Source organism: Chelonia mydas, chromosome 6, assembly GCF_015237465.2.
Source record: "Chelonia mydas isolate rCheMyd1 chromosome 6, rCheMyd1.pri.v2, whole genome shotgun sequence".
Taxonomy (NCBI): Eukaryota; Metazoa; Chordata; order Testudines; family Cheloniidae; genus Chelonia; species Chelonia mydas.
Genome location: NC_051246.2, coordinates 10708556 through 10720492, shown reverse-complemented (window position 1 = coordinate 10720492; position 11937 = coordinate 10708556). Strand labels below are relative to the sequence as shown.

The 11937-nt window shown below is 48.9% G+C and overlaps 1 protein-coding gene across 2 annotated transcripts in view; it reads left to right on the top strand.

Moving 5' to 3' along the window:
* The window catches only part of LOC119566362 (zinc finger and SCAN domain-containing protein 2), a 558782-nt gene that overhangs the window by 263662 nt on the left and 283183 nt on the right, over positions 1-11937 (top strand). The gene's annotated exons all lie outside the window — the stretch shown is intronic.

The window sequence follows — 11937 nt, the reverse complement described above, 5'->3', positions numbered from 1 at the left end:
GCAAGGAGGGCTGCAGAAGATTGATTTAGCTTTCCTTCCATCCATCCTCATGCTGAGCCACCTACATGTCTATCCATCTCTCTACACCCTCCTCTAGGTATGTATGTATGCCCCTCATGAACCCAACTATCTATCCATCCCTCCATCCCTCTACAGAGCCAACTACCCGTCCATCCCTCCACATCGCCAATTACCCATCCCTCCATCAATCTTCAGAGCCAACTACCCATCCCTCCATACCCCTACAGACCCAACTATCCATCCCCCTCTGGATCCAACTACCCATCCCTCCATCACCCTTCAGACCCAACTACCCATCCCTCCATCACCCTACAGAGCCAACTACCCATCCCGCTGTGGGACCAACTACCCATCCATGCGTCCCTCCATCCATCCTTCTATGGACCCAGCTATCCCTCCCTCCATTCTCCTGTGGATCCAACAACCTATCCTTCCCTCCGTCCCTCCCCATATGGACCCATCTACCTAATTATCCTTTCCTCACCCCCCATGGACCCAATTACCCATCTTTCCAACCTCCTACGGATCAACTACCTAACCCTCCATCCCTCTATGGGCCCAACTACCCATCCCTCCATTTCCCTATGGACTCAATGATCTAACCATCCATCCCCCTATGGACCCAACTATCTAACCTTCCGTCTCCCTATGGACCCAACTACTCAAAAATCCATCCCTCCAAGCCTCTACAAACCCAGCTACCCACCCACCCACCCATCCCTATATCCCCTACCTACTCACCCGCACATCCTTCCATCTCTTCATCTCTGTGATGGGGTGTTCACCCCACACCAGAGAAGATGGGGTTAATAGAGGCCTCATGGGCCCTCCTCACCCTGTCCCAGAAAAAAGCAGTGGAGGTGAGTCCTCCAAACAGCCTAGCCAGGCTGTGCAGGGAGCAGCCAGTTGGAGGGAGGATGCACAGAGCGAGAGGGAGCTGCTGGCTGACTGCTGGGACTTGCTGGCTGGATACTCTGAGAAGAAGGGGAAGAAGGTGTTGGGGCGGCAGGGAAGTGGCCCAGGAAATAGAAGCAGCATGGAGCAAGGTTAAGGAGATGCTGAAGGAAGCTGTTATCTACAGGGTCCCTGGGTCAGGACCCAGAGTAGTGGGTGGACCCGGGCATTCCCCTACTTGCCACTGGGGAAGGGGCTGGACTATTGAACTGAGCTACTTCACCCCTGGAAGGGGGAAAACACGCTGATGACATGGCTGGAGGGCAAGAAGAGGACACATCCCCCCTGTCAGCACTTCTCCCTCCCCCCAGCGCCTCCTGCCTGCTGGCAGGCTCCGCCGATCAGTGCTTCTCCCTCCCACCCTCCCGCCTGCCTCAATCAGCTGTTTTGCGGCGTGCAGGAGGCTGGGGGGAGGGGGAGGAGCGAGGACGCAGGGCTCGGGGGAGCGGGTAGAACAGGGCAGGAAAAGGTGAGGCAGGGGTGTGAAGAGGTGGGGCTGGGGCGGGGCCTTGCGGGAAGGGGTGGAGCCTGGGGCAGGGCTGGGAGTCGGGCAGCCCCCCAGTACAATGGAAAGTTGGGACCTGTTCACTGCGGTACTTGGACTGAGGCGGGTCTGCAGTTAGAGACAACATCAGGAGACGCACCACCTGGAGACGGCGCACTGGTTGGTGGCGCTAATTCCTGTGGTGGCCAGCAGGAGGCGCTGCTGTGCTGAGTCAACTCTGTCATGCCTAGTTATCCAGACCCTCCAGCCCTCGAGGGGCCTACATAGCCACCCATCCTTCCTTCCATCCCCCTGTGGTCCCAGCTATTTATCTCTGCGTCCACACAGCTATGTACCCATCATCCATTTATATCTATATCTATCGATCCATCTCCCTGCGTGTGCCTGTCCATCGGAGCTCGAATGATGCCGGAGTTGGTGTGGAAGGCGCTGTCAGACACTGCTGTGGCATTAGGCAGCTCCCCATCGACAACATCACGCACACGGATGTTTCCCCCCCACTCCAGTGCCTTTGGCCCATCAGCTGGCTCTTGCACTGGGGCCAGGGGGAGGCGGCCTGGCTTGGAGCATCACATTGATGGCAAACACTTCTCTGTGGAGGTGTGTGTGTGTGTGTGTGTGCGCGCGTGTGTGTGTGCGTGGAGAGGCTCAACACTGGCTCCAATGCCCCAGTGCAGCGCTAGGGGGCGCTGTGCTGCAAGGAGAAGGCAGGGCACTCAGCAGGGGGCACTATGCTACAGGGAGTGGGGGGCCCAGCAGGGGGCGCTGTGCTGCACAGAGTGGGTGGGAGCTCAGCAGGGGGCGCTGTGCTGCAGTGAGTGGGGGGCTCAGCAGAGGGCGCTGTGCTGCGGAGGGGCAGGGGGCTCAGCAGGAGGTGCTGTGCTGCAGGGAGCAGGGGGGCTCAGTAGGGGATGCTTTCCCATCTCTCTCTCTCTCTTCCTCCCCCCACTTCAGCGCCACATCCTGGGGGGGTCTATCCCCAGCTCCGCTCATCGTAGGCTGTCAGCTATGTGGTGCAGGGGCTGAGGGTACGTCTACCTGCCAAGTAGAAACCTGCAGCAGCCAGTATCCGAGCTGGGCCTGACAGACTCGGCCTTGCGCTCTCGCACTAAAACTCGCCGAGCGGACAGTCGACCTCAGGCTGGAGTTCGGCTCTGAAACCCACCCCACTCCCCTGGCATCACAGCCCGAGCTCCAGCCCAAACCCACGTGGCTACGTGGCTGTTCTTAGAGCTGGAGCCAAGCCCCATGACCCTGAGTCTGTCAGCCCGGGCTCTGAGACTCACTGCTGCGGGTTTCTGCCACAGTCTCCATCTTCCCCTGCGGGCCCGTTCCTCGCTGAGGCGCCTGGATCCTACCAGAAATAACAAAACCCCTAATGGCTTGGTCAGTGTCTTGAATGAGTCCTCTGTGCTTTGCCGCCGATACTGACCCGACGGGGTCATCGCACGAGGAGGAGCAATAATTGCTCGGAAGAGCTGGGCACCCAGAAAAGTTTGGTGTAAAGATGTCGTCCAACGACAACGGTGACAGCTGGGTCTGTTGAAAAGGAGAAGATCTTCCCACCCAAATCTGAGGATGCACCAGAGTGCGCGGAGCAAGTCAGATGCCTGGGTAGTATGACCCCCCCAAGGGACATAGAAATCTGACATAGAATTGGGTTCGGGACTGCGGCTCTTGTGACACTCGGCCGCTTTGAAAAAGCAGAAGTGTAACCGGGAAGTGTCCAATGAAATTGCTGCAGTTTCTGGTGTTCAGCATCTTGCTAGATGCATGTGAGACATAGACGGTAAAGACACGGGACAGCAGGCGACTGGCCCTTCAACCTGAAATGCCATTGCTGTGTGTTAGCTCTACTTCGCACATGACTAAGAGAAAGGTAATTGCCCGGATCTGTGGCATAACCGGAGTGATCCTGGATATCACTGAGGCCATCAGATGAAGAAAACTGGAGTTTGCAGGCTGAGTGGGTTGGAGGAGCGGAGGGAGATTACTGGAGGAAGTGTAGCAGGGACTGATGCCAGGGGCAGGGGTGAGTGTGGACCGGATGTGGTATGGTGCACTGCTCAAGGCTGTGTGAAGACCACGAAACACAGAGGAAGTCTCCTGTGTATTGTGTTTACTGTCCATGGTGACAAGGATGGGCTGTGCTTTGCACTGCGAGAGAACGGGGGCGTGTGGATGTCTCGGCACCCATCTGCCTGCCAGACCTGGCGCCTCCCGGTGCCGTGGTAGCAAACAACACCCCCGCTTGAGCTGGAACCCTGCTTGAAAGGAAAGGGGCTGCTGGTGGGCTGTCCTCTGCGAAGGATCCCAGGATCATTTCAATAGGGTTCCCATATGTCCAGGTTTTCCCAGAAAGCACAGCAGCCAAAACTTTTGTGAGCCTCATCTCTACTAAAACTTGACCACAGAAGTCATAACAATGGAAGCCCTGTTTGCTCAGGCTTCTGTGCTCGCAATCCGGAAGGGATCATTCTATTTTGTTGCCTGGCATTTTGGTGGTGGTGCTGTATTTTATTTTAAACTGTGGTAGTGCCTGCAATGTCCTGCCCCCTGTGATGGGTTCAGTTACAGAGACCCCCTTGGGACTGTCACCTGATGTACTGGAATTACCTCTGAGCCCGTTTTCCCTGCCAGCTTGGGACTCCAGAACCCTGCCTTGTTGAGCCAGACATGCTAGCCTGCTGTAACACAGACCCAGGGCTGGTCCACGCCTCCAAAACTTCAGACTTTAACTAAAAACAGCTCAGCAGGTTATCTATCTCCAGCACCCAGATACACAAGCTCCCAATGGGATCCAAACCCCAAATAAATCCATTTTACTCTGTATAAAGCTTATACAGGGCAAACTCATAAATTGTCTGCCCTCTCTAACACTGATAGAGAGATATGCACAGCTGTTTGCTCCCCCAGGTATTAATCACTTACTCTGGGTTCATTAATAAACAAAAGTGATTTTATTAAGTATAAAAAGTAGGATTTAACTGGTTTCAAGTAATAACAGACAGAACAAAGTAAGTCACCCAGCAAAATAAAGCAAAAACATGCAAGTCTAAGCCTAATACATTAAGAAGCTGTTTACAGATAAAATCTCACCCTCAGAGATGTTCCAAAAAGCTTCTTTCACAGGCTAGACTCCTTCCGAGTCTGGGCCCAATCCTTTCCCCAGTACAGTCCTTGTTAGTTCCAGCAGGCATCTTAGGTGGAAACTAGGGGTGTTCTCATGACTGGCAGCCCCTGTTGTTCTGTTCCACCCCCTTATATAGCTTTGGCGGGAATCTTTTGTCTCTCTGAGTACACACCCCTCCTTCTAAATAGAAAAGTATCAGGTTTAAGATGGATTCCAGTATCAGGTGACTTGTTCACATGTCCTGTGAGACCCCAGTCTCCATTCTTCCAGGGCTGGCCTGCACATACCCAGGAAGGTTTGCCAGTGAACAGAGCCATTCATGACCAATTGTCCTAGTCAATGGGAGCTGTAGTAAGATGAGGCCCTGAAACATAAACTCTTGCATTAGAGGCCTGATATGACGCCTAAGGCCTGAACTAAAGTAATGGTCAAGACTTTGCTAACATAAAGCAAAGTTAAGCTGTGAGCCAGAGGAAGGCCCTGCTCACAGAATCTGGCAAGAAGAGGGCTGATGTTGCAAAAATACACGTACCTAAAATGGTACTGGGCACTAGTTATGGAAACACATGCCAGGATGGTACCAGAAAATGCCGGTACTTGCACATTCCCCAGATAACAGGGACAGGCTGACCTATCCTAAAGACAGGGGCAGGAAGGTAATATGGTAGAGCTGTTTTGTGAGAGGCGGCATCCTCACATGTAGAGGGGATTGCACCTCTGCATGTCAGGAGTGATCTGTAACTTGTTTGAACCTGTGTCTAAGAATGCATCCCTGAGTGGATGTCTGTCTGGCGTAGGGGGCAGTGGTAAATCCCGCCACTGACCGAGCCGGTCCTTTGTCAGGGAGCACATATGTACTAGCAGAACTGCAGACATCTGATCCGGGGAGCTAGAGACTGCGTTTCGTTTGGCAATAAACCTGGCCGGGTGCCTTCATACCTTATCAGAGTCTGTGGTCATTGGGGGTTCTCTCGGGGTTGCTGGGTCAGCGATCTGCACGGAGCTGGGGCGGCACACAGAGGGAACACCCCCCCGCCCCACCCCCGCAACCAACTGGTATCGACATTGAACAGAGCAGAACATCACACCCGTGACTTGTGACACCAGGAGCCGTCAAGATTCTAAACCGCCATTCAGTGGCCCACACTTTACAATAGGACCTCAGAGTTATACTTCATATTTCTAACTTCAGATACAAGAACGATACATGGATACAAATAGGATGACCACACACAGTAGATTATAAGCTTTGTAATGATACCTTACAAGAGACCTTTTGCCTAAAGCATATTGCAGTTACATCATATTCACACTCTTAAGCATATTTCCATAAAACATATGGAGTCATACGTCACATCCCCACTGGAGGTTTTAATCACTGGCAAAGTGTCTAGAAGCTAGGGTGGAGGTTGGGCTGCAGGGACTGGAAGGATGGGTAAAAATAAATGAAAGGTTTTTGCTAATTTGCTAATGCAAATGGACTTACCAGCATGAAGTTTGCCTCTTTAAACAAGGGGATGATTTTGTTGTTTGCATTTCATTTAGGAAGTGAAGGTAGCTTCAGTGTAGGTGGCATTGACACAGTTATTTGCAATTGTGCAAAACACCAGGGATGGCCCCTAATCCTGGCAAAACAAATGGCAATTCAGTGAGCGGTGCCATGCCAGTAGTGAATCAAACAGAAGTTGTCCTGTGTCTTGCTTTAATTCAGCTCCAATTTCACACCACAAAAGGCATATTATCAAGAGTTATTCAAAGCAAATCAGTTGACAAGCGAATTGCCAATGAAGCAAGAAGGAAAACCATGCTTGCTAATGTTTCTAAAGGGAAAAATTTCCAAAAGTAATTTTTGTTGTTGATTAAATCCTGCAAATTGTAACTTCCTTTCTGGGTTATTTATTTATCAAACTGAAGGTATGACTGACCATTTGGAGATTTCCTCCGTATATTTTAAAGAATGTTATTGAGCAAAGAAGCCACAGAAGTTATTCCATTATCTAACCCTGCAGCCTCCGCCAAAAAATGCTCTGGATTAGAAAGGTAGATTCATGAAAACTAGAAGAGAGGATGTCTGATGCAGAATGTGTTGAAAAATGCAAAGCCTATAACCTCTGTTCAGATTAATTTTTCCTTGGGTACTTGGGGGATTGCCAATATCCCTTTATAACAATTACTCAGCTCAATCAGTAAAACATATTCTGAAGTTGTGTTTTAGAAACAATGATATGAATGAATCAGTGAGTAGGTATTTAACATAGTTTTATACCAGTGTAACAACATCCACAGAGCTGAACCGTTTTGTAAAACTCTTTTAGTTTCACTAAAATATTCACTTAACTTTCTGAAAACCCCTTCTCCCAAAGTCTAAGCTGTGGCTTCAAAACCAGTAATACGTTAGGTCCCAAAAGACTAATTATTAGCTAAAACAACGAGGAGTCCTTGCGGCACCTTAGAGACTAACAAATTTATTTGGGCATAAGCTTTGGTGGACTTCATCAGATGCATATTTATACATAGTACATGAAAAGATGGGAGTTGCCTTACTAAGTCGGGAGTCAGTCTAACGAGCCAATTCAATTAACAGTAGAATACCAAGGGAGGAGAAATCACTTTTGTAGTGATAATGAGGGCGGCCCATTTCAAACAGTTGACAAGAGGGTGTGGGTAACCGTAGGGGGAAATTAGTATGGTAAAATTAGGTTTTGTAATGACTCATCCACTCCCAGTCTTTATTCAGGCCTAATTTGATGGTGCCCAGTTTGCAAATTAATTCCACTTCTGCAGTTTCAGGTTGGAGTCTGTTTTTGAAGTTTTTTTTGTTGAAGAATTGCCACTTTTAAGTCTGTTATTGAGTGTCCAGGGAGATTGAAGTGTTCTCCTACTGGTTTTTGAATGTTGTAATTCCTGTTGTGAGATTTGTGTCCATTTATTCTTTTGCGTAGAGACGGTCCGGTTTGGCCAATGTACATGGCAGAGGGGCATTGCTGGCACAGGATGGCATATATCACATTGGTAGATGTGCAGGTGAACGAGCCCCTGATGGCGTGGCTGATGTGATTAGGTCCTATGATGGTGTCCCTTGAAAAGATATATGGACAGAGTTGGCACCGGGGTTTGTTCCAGGGTTTGGTTCCTGTTGTTAGTGTTTTTGTTGTGTGGTGTATAGTTGCTGGTGAGTATTTGCTTCAGACTGGGGGGGCTGTCTGTAGGCGAGGACTGGCCTGTCTCCCAAGGTCTGTGAGAGTGTTGGGTCGTCCTTCAGGATAGGTTGTAGATCCTTGATGATGCGCTGGAGAGGTTTTAGTTGGGGGCTGTAGTTGACAGCTATTGGCGTTCTGTTACTTTCTTTGTTGGGCCTGTCCTGTAGTAGGTGACTTCTGGGTACCCTTCTGGCTCTGTCAATCTGTTTCTTCACTTCCCCAGCTGGGTATTGTAGTTTTAAGAATGCTTGATAGAGATCCTGTAGGTGTTTGTCTCTGTCTGAGGGATTGGAGCAAATGCAGTTGTATCTTAGAGCTTGGCTATAGACAATGGATCGTGTGCATCATCAAGGATCTACAGCCTATCCTGAAGGACAATCCCTTACTCTCATAGACCTTGGGAGACAGGACAGTCACTGAGGCCAAACATCAACAGACTGACAGAACTGAAGCTTTGCCAGGTGTCTGGCAAACACTAAAAACTCTCTGGCAGGCGAAGAATTGTATCAAGTTGTATGACCGTTTTATTATTTCTAAGAAAATTGAAATAAAATATAAATGTTTTCTTTTCTGAATACCATCTTCAGTGGCATTATTGGCCCACTGGGAGGATTTGAGGACTGGCACTGGTCCCAAGGCAAATTGAGTTTGAGACCCCTGGTATAAAGCTTATACAGGGTAAACTCATGAATTGTCCGCCCTCTATAACACTGATAGAGAGATATGCACAGCTGTTTGCTCCCCCAGATATTAATCACTTACTCTGGGTTCATTAATAAACAAACGTGATTTTATTAAGTATAAAAAGTAGGATTTAAGTATTTCAAGTAATAGGCAGAACAAAGTAAGGTATCAAGCAAAATAAAGCAAAAACACTCAAGTCTAAGCCTAATACATTAAGAAACTGATTACAGGTAATATCTCACCCTCAGACATGTTTCAATAAGCTTCTTTCACAGACTAGACTACTTCCGAGTCTGGGCCCAATCCTTTCCCCTGGTACAGTCCTTATTAGTTCCAGCAGACATCTTAGGTTGAAAACAGGGGCTTTCTCATGACTGGCAACCTTAGGTGTTAAACAGGGGTGTTCTCATGCCTGGCCTGCTTTGTCCTGCTCCACCCCCTTTTATAGCTTTGGCACAATGCGGGAATCTTTTGTCTCTCTGGGTCCCCGCCCCTCCTTCTAAATGGAAAAGTACCAGATTTAAGATGGATTCCAGTATCATGCGACATGGTCACATGTCCTGTAATACCTCATTCTTCATTACCCAGGGGCTGGCCCACACTCACATGTACACAGGAAGGCTTGCAGGTAAATAAACCATCTACAACCAATTGTCCTAGTCAATGGGAGCCATCAAGATTCTAAACGACCATTAATGGCCCACACTTTGCGTACTTACAATAGGACCTCAGAGTTATACTTCATATTTCTAGCTTAGATACAAGAATGATACGTGCATACGAATAGGAGGAATATATTCAGTATGTTATAACCTTTGTAATGAAACCTTACAAGAGACCTTTTGCATAAAGCATATTCCAGTTACATTATATTTACATTCATAAGCATACTTTTATAAAGCATATGGAGTGCAACATCACACCCCCTCTGCCCACTCAGTCCAAACTCCTGGCGGTGGGGGCTTGTAATCCAGTCCTCCTGAGATATGTTGCGAATTATACCTGATAGGTCATGCGCAGTTCGAGTCTAGGCTGAGGCACACGAACAAAGTCCCCAACTGCAGAGTTCCCAAAGATATTAAATTTATTATGCTTGAGCGCGGTGCCCCCCTGCTAGCCAGAAGGGGACCCCGAATGCAGGTTATACAAAGATTATATACCTTTTAGCAAAGCATGTTGCCCTCGTGCATCGGAAACCTTAGCCAATAGACAAACCCTTTCCTTATCTGCCACCTATCCCTGCTAGGTACGTTCCCCGTGCTAAACTATTACTTCAACTACCCAACATGGTCCGAAAGCAATACACCAGTAGCCTTTCTTATTAGGATGGGAGGCCCACATCACAACGCCAGGAGGCAGGGAGTTAGAAATAGACAAAGTACAGAAACCGGGAGTCGAGACAGGCTGGAAACAAGCGGGAGGGTTTTCACAGGAATGCAGTATCTAAGGAACACTCCTCCTGGTGCATGATGTTGTTGCCGGCACCCAGTGCCGAGAGGCTAAACAACAGCTGGAGTTGGTTCACTACCTGGTGTGCTACACCCAATAATCACAACGGGGTGGAGAAGCAGAAAAGTTTATTTGCAGCTGCAAAAAGGTACAGGGAGAATAAAATCTCAAATCCTGCACCCAGAGCAGGAAGTTACACAGGCTTTTATACCTCCTTTTTCCCAGCATACTTATCCAATAGCAAGCTGCCCTAAGTATCCATATAGCCAGCCAATCCAGTTCCCAGCTAGTGCCCTTGTGCTCTGTATCATTTCTTAAACCATACATAAAGCTGCTTTATTCAGCATTGTTCTTCCATATCTGCCCTGTTTGGCCTTGCTTCGTTTCATATTGTTGCAGATCCTCAGCATAACTGCTGCGAGTGCCTCCAGGCGGGACGGGGGGGCCAAGGACACCTGGGCCTAGGGCGAGGGGGCTTCATCGACACTCGTGGTCTTCCATCCCCTCGAGTTACCTAGTGGCCATGCCCCAGTGTCCCCAACAACTCCCTCCTTTGAGAACACTCAACAACCTTGGCTCTGAGTTTTCTCACTTGGGCTACTTAATTCTTTACAATAGGACTTTGCATAAGCACTTTGTGATAGCCCTGAAGAGAGTGACTTATTAACTTTTGCAAAAGGGCCCTGACACATGATACTGCACAGCATAATACCAGTAATACAAGCAATACGGGAAAGAGAAGTTTCAATAGCAGGCTAAATAAACCACCAAGCCAAAATGACAAACCCCAGCCTGAAAACAAGGTTTGCAACCAGTCGCTCTCTGGGGCAGTATAGGCAACCTGTGCTCCGGCTCGGTCATGGGCCTCAGCCTGTACCACCTTTTCATAGATCTCATAACTGCTATCATTGACATATACACAACATCGGGGCCCGACGAGGGCACAAACCCCTCCTTGGGATGCCAAGAGATAGTCCAAAGCCAGCCTGTTTTGGAGGGAAAACATCCTGAGCTGCTGTACCTCTTTATTTAATGTTTTTACTGCTGACCCTAAATCACTAACCGAGTCCTCTAACTCTAAGGCCACCTTCTCAAGCATCATCTGCAGCCTTACAGTATAGCGGCCTGTGCATGCCGTGGCTGGCCCGGAAACCAGTGGCGCTATTCCCAGTACAGAGCACCCTACAAGCTTCTCGGTTGTGAGGGAATTCTTCATATTGCCCTCCAAGCCGTAGTCAGTTGCTGCAGGGTCTTTTCTCGTGACTCAACAGAGGTGTCTTGGGCATTTCTAATCTTTCCTTTGGGCAGTGTGGCAGTTATGGACAGATGAGGAACTCCACGAGCTATATAACAGCTACCTGTCCAGTTGGCTGGCAGCACCTTGTAAGCCTTTCGGCCACATACAAAATAGTGACCCTGTAGGGCCCAGTAAGGACTGTTTCTTAAGGGGATTCCTGAGATCTTTAAGGCTGCTTTGGCTGTTTTTCCAAACAGTTCATATGCCCCTAAGGGGGCATCCCATCCTCCTGATTGGGTACAAGTGGGGGCGTTTCTAATTGTGCCGTTCAAATTACACTCGCCATAGGGACCACTACAAACCCACCATTGGCTTGCTACATTGGAGATATTAACTGGACGGCAAGTTATATTTCCAAACCCTTCTTTTGTGGTAAGAGTATTTGTAAGAGTTTCCCTAAAAGGGGAGGAACCATTACACACACACTGCTGACCTCCCCTCTTGGTCTTTATCCAATACCCATCAGCCCACTGTGTAATAACACAGGAGCTTTTTCCCACAGGACGCCCATAGTGACCAGACTGGTTTCGGGTAAAACATAACACTCCCTCAGTGAGTACTGCAACCGAATACTCCTGGTCCTGATAGGTGGCCTGCTGTAAAGAGGTCTTATTCCAGAATGGCGAGTCCGTTCTTTCCTGCTCTTTGGTGGCGGCTAATTCTGCTAGGGTCAGGGGCAGCATGTCAAGGGGCA